Raw genomic sequence first — 5,278 nt, 5'->3', positions numbered from 1 at the left:
CCGAAACACGGAGATATTGGGAGGTCGGCGTGATTTGAGCAAGTCCGACACTCGCGATATTGGGTCGATTGGAGGAGATCACATTGAATTCGACTTTCGGGAGAGAGAGTGGCCGAGAGCTGTGGTCGGCCAAATATCGGGGATCGAAGATCGGCCCGCGTCAAGACCACCATCTAATGGAGTAAATTAAGTGAGTAACCATTGACCAATGTAAAATAACCAAAGAGGAAAGCAGTGAGGTTGGTCGAAGAACGCGGCACGACGACCATGTTGCGAATGGGATCACTTGTGACCCGGTTGGGATTGATGTGGGAGATCGACGAGGTCAGCATTTGTGCGCTCGACGCCGACCTTGACGAGATCGACATTACTCGCGACATTACTCGCGACACTCGCAGGGTTCGGCCAAGTGATGAGAGGGAGACGGGATATCGGCACAATAATGTGCNAGAGCGAGATCGGCGCCCGAATGGTCGGCCGAGAGGACGAGATCGGCGCTCGGATGTTCGGCCGAGAGGACGAGGTCGGCGTCCGGATGGTCGGCCGAGAGAACGAGATCGGCGCCCAGATGGTCGGCCGAGAGGACGAGGTCGGCGCCCGGATGGTCGACCGAGAGGACGAGGTCGGCGCCCGGATGGTCGGCCGAGAGGTCGGCGCCCGGATGGTCGGAGATCGGCGCCGTGTTGATTTCGTGAGTCCTGTTGAGAGAGGCGAAGCGTCCGTACCTGGTGGATCGGCGGAGATCGGCGGATCGGATCGAGAGGATTCCGGATTGAGCGGGGTGATCGGCGCTTTTCCGCCGAGAATGGTTGGATCCGGCGAGTTCGGCGTGGGAAATCTCGGATCTTGACCTGGCGTCGGCGAGATCAGGATGAGGAATCTCGGAGCTCGGCCTGGCGTCGGTGAGATCGGTATGGAAGGCATGTCCGAGGCTGGCATAGTTGAGGGCGTTGGTCGACTTGATTCCTGTTTCGTTGATATCTCCCACGAGTTTGATTCCGACGATGGCGACCCAGATCTTAGGATGGGAGGGCGCCGAAACACGGAGATATTGGGAGGTCGGCGTGATTTGAGCAAGTCCGACACTCGCGATATTGGGTCGATTGGAGGAGATCACATTGAATTCGACTTTCGGGAGAGAGAGTGGCCGAGAGCTGTGGTCGGCCAAATATCGGGGATCGAAGATCGGCCCGCGTCAAGACCACCATCTAATGGAGTAAATTAAGTGAGTAACCATTGACCAATGTAAAATAACCAAAGAGGAAAGCAGTGAGGTTGGTCGAAGAACGCGGCACGACGACCATGTTGCGAATGGGATCACTTGTGACCCGGTTGGGATTGATGTGGGAGATCGACGAGGTCAGCATTTGTGCGCTCGACGCCGACCTTGACGAGATCGACATTACTCGCGACATTACTCGCGACACTCGCAGGGTTTGGCCAAGCGATGAGAGGGAGACGGGATATCGGCACAATAGTGTGCTCGGCACATCCATGCTCGGCGGCGACGAGCTTGGCGCGACTGATCTCCGAATTGCGGTTGGTTCTGATTTTGATGAAGGCGACGCTGATCTTATGTGTGGAGGTCTCGGTTTTCGGTCATCAGGCGATAAGGCCCCAAGCGAGAGAGATCGGCGAGGGGGTACGGACGAGGTCGGTATTTCGAACAGAAAGGAAGGTCGTCCTTCGACGAGCTCCCGAGTTCTAACGTATACGCGTGGTAAAACTCTTGCGGGAATCCAGCGTGCTTTTACCGAAGAGTTCGCGGCTTATAAAGACGTTTTTGATGATGTTAGTGTCGGTATTGGAGCGGAGTGTGGAGACTTCGATAGTTTGGCCAACGACTACAATTTTGCTGATATTCTCGAGTTCAGTGAAGATAGCGACATTGGTTTTGGTGGGAGTCCTATGGATGTCGTCCCGGCCGAGGATCCTGGTCCTCGTTCAGCTGTTTTGGGTCTTAATGCTGCGTCGATTGGTGCTAATCTTTCAGCCGGTCCGGCCGATCACGGTCCTTCGGCCGGGACGGCCACCTGCTTCCTGAAACCGGCAGTTTGCTTTGAGGGTGAGCGGTTGTGCGTCAGAGTTGGCGAAATCGACACTATGGGTGAGGGGGTCGGCCAATGGAGGTCAGTGTGGCGTTGTACGGTGCCCTAGAGGTCGTCCCTGTGTGGGTGGCATATCTCCAATCCATGTCGGTACTTGTCTAACCGTTAGGGTGAACTCCGAGGTCGGCTCATAATTGGAGGTGGCAAGGTTGACTATACAAGTATATTGGAGGCGTATTGGGAGATATGAGCGAGAGAGGTCAGCAGGATATTCTCCAAAGAACAAAACCTAGCCGCCGCTCGTCTCTTTNGATATTCTCGAGTTCAGTGAAGATAGCGACATTGGTTTTGGTGGGAGTCCTATGGATGTCGTCCCGGCCGAGGATCCTGGTCCTCGTTCAACTGTTTTGGGTCTTAGTGATGTGTCGATTGGTGCTAATCTTTCAGCCGGTCCGGCCGATCACGGTCCTTCGGCCGGGATGGCCACCTGCTTCCTGAAACCGGCAGTTTGCTTTGAGGGTGAGCGGTTGTGCGTCAGAGTTGGCGAAATCGACACTATGGGTGAGGGGGTCGGCCAATGGAGGTCAGTGTGGCGTTGTACGGTGCCCTAGAGGTCGTCCCTGTGTGGGTGGCATATCTCCAATCCATGTCGGTACTTGTCTAACCGTTAGGGTGAACTCCGAGGTCGGCTCATAATTGGAGGTGGCAAGGTTGACTATACAAGTATATTGGAGGCGTATTGGGAGATATGAGCGAGAGAGGTCAGCAGGATATTCTCCAAAGAACAAAACCTAGCCGCCGCTCGTCGCTTCTTTGCCGATAGTAGGTCGGCAGGATATTCCGTTGACCGTCGATCGAGATGACCTGATGGTGGTTGGCGGTCGCCCTGGTTCAGCCCGCGCGCACAGACTTTGAGGTCGGCATCATAAGAAACAAATCTGAGGTCGGCATAGGGCCACGAGGGGGAGAGAACTCTACAACGGGGGTCGGCGCAGGCTGCATGCGGATCTTCCTTGGAACAAGATCGAGAGGTTGAGGTTGGCGAGGATGGCCATCATGAGGTCGTCCCCAATCTCGACTTGGGCGGCGACCGCTCTCGAGGTTGGTCTCGAGGTTCGTTGGGTGGAGATGGCTCATAGGAGCAAGAGGGGAGGTCGGTATAATGAGTGTGATTCTCGCTTGGTTGGGAGCGAGGTAAAGGTCGGCTTTGCGACCAGGAGGTGAGATAGGCAAAGGGATGGTGAGCTCGAGAGTGAAGGCATGAACGCTGGTGAGATCGGCACCTCTCGTGAGATTGGTACATTTCGTGAGATCGGTATCTCTTGCGAGGCTGCCCGTGGTGATGCTTTGTTAATCGGAGGGCGGAGCGACCGAGAATCTGCCGATCTGGATCCGGCTAGCTTTGAGATCGATCGAGAGGATGTGGAGCTGAGCGGTGATGTCGGCTTTGGTTGTCGCGAGCTTGGCGACACCTCTCATGAGGTCGGCACTTCTCATGGTGATGCTTTCGACGGTATCGATATTGATATTAGGGAAGAGTGGAGTTTTGGTTTCAGCAACAAGGGTTTGACCGACGATCGTGATTTTGACGACATTCTTGAGTTTGGTGAAAAGTGGTGGTTTCATGGATCTTTCTGTGGCTAACGAGAGGCCTACTACATCACCCATGGCTGTTACTGGAGGTAGAATGGGCACTCTGAGCGCTCCCAAAGTCGATGGTGTCTCGGTGCTTGTTCTTCTATTGTTGGAGTCAGTTGATTTGATTAAGGTAAGCTTTTTTATGTTGTAGCGAGTGTGTCAAGTCGCTCGGCTGTTCGCATGTCCTGGCTAACGAGACTGTCGATGATAGTCTACATCAGATATTCGAAGTTGTTTCTGCGTCCAGCAAGCAAGGGAGCTGAGAGGGCGGCACCGTCAGTGAAAACTAGAGCCATGGTTTGGAGATGTTGGGCATGTGTGGCAATAAGAGGTTCTGATGGCGTATCGGGCGCTGGTGTAGAGGTTGTGTTGGTGACCAGCTGGTCTGCAGCAGGTCCGGCTTCAGCGTGTGCAGCTACGAGAGACTCAGAGGGCGCGTCGGGCGCTGGTGGAAAGATTGTGCTCGGCAGTGAGCCTTCGGTTGGGCTCGGCAGGGAGCCTTCGGTTGGGCTCTCCGAGGAGTTCGGCAGGGAGCTCAGCGGGGGAACTGTTCGTGTTCTCGTTCGCCCCCATCGCTGTTCCGTTGGCTGCTCCGTTACTTCGTTGAGGTTTTCGCTGGGGTTCGTCATGAGTCTTGAAACTTCGAGGAAGTGTGGATCGTCGGTCTTGATTCGTCAAAAGAAGCGCTTTACTCTCGCCCCACGGTGGGCGCCAATTGTTTGTACCGGGGATTACACAGTTTAAACAAATAAAGATATTGTGGGAAAGAGCAAGCAAGTTCTTTTATTAATCGGGGAAAACGTGAGATCGTCACTTAAAACGAGTCGAGATAGAGCTTGTTAGTTCACAAACGAACTAGCAAAATTAAAGGGACGAACTGAAAACAAAAATGAATTATACAAAAGACAATAGCAGTTTTCGATGCAAAGTGTTGCTCTGTAGGTATTGTCTGCGGGTCAGGATCCTTTCTCCAATAGATGTCTCGAGCTATTTATAAGCGAATGTAGAGTTAGAGCACTCTAGGGTTTTCTGTGTGAAATCCCGAGATTGTCCTCCGAGGTTGGCCCATTTCCTTCTATCTCTGGTGAGTCTTTGTTGGGCCGAGTTGGCATATGGGGCAAAGCCCATATCCAACAATAGTCCCCCCCTTAGTCCGGCGAGCGAGGTATTTCTGCGATCGGCGGGCGTACTTTGAGTCTTAACATATGCCTGCTCGGCGTTAGGCGTTCCAGACTGCTTCAAGAAGATCTAACTTTGTGTGGTGATGGTTAAAGCGATAGTTTTTGTTGAGCTCGGAGCTCGTTCTGATGTTGTATGCGTTGAGTGTGTTGTTCTGGAGCGCGAAGCTTGTATGAATGTTATGTGTCTTGAGCACGTCTTTGCGGAGCGTGGCGCCTGGCGCGTGGAGCGTTGAGCGTGGATCTCATCTAGATGTTATGCGCCTTGAGCACGTTTTTACAGAGTGTAGTGCTTGATAATGGATCTGCAATGGTTGAGGACGGAGTTGCCGCACATAGTTCGTAACCAAGGATCAAAGAAATTGAGCCAGACCGGCATGCGGAGATTGAGGTCGGCGAGCTTGAGATTGAGGT

This window comes from Camelina sativa, chromosome 11, assembly GCF_000633955.1.
Source record: "Camelina sativa cultivar DH55 chromosome 11, Cs, whole genome shotgun sequence".
Classification (NCBI taxonomy): Eukaryota; Viridiplantae; Streptophyta; class Magnoliopsida; order Brassicales; family Brassicaceae; genus Camelina; species Camelina sativa.
This window is presented reverse-complemented; position numbering follows the sequence as displayed.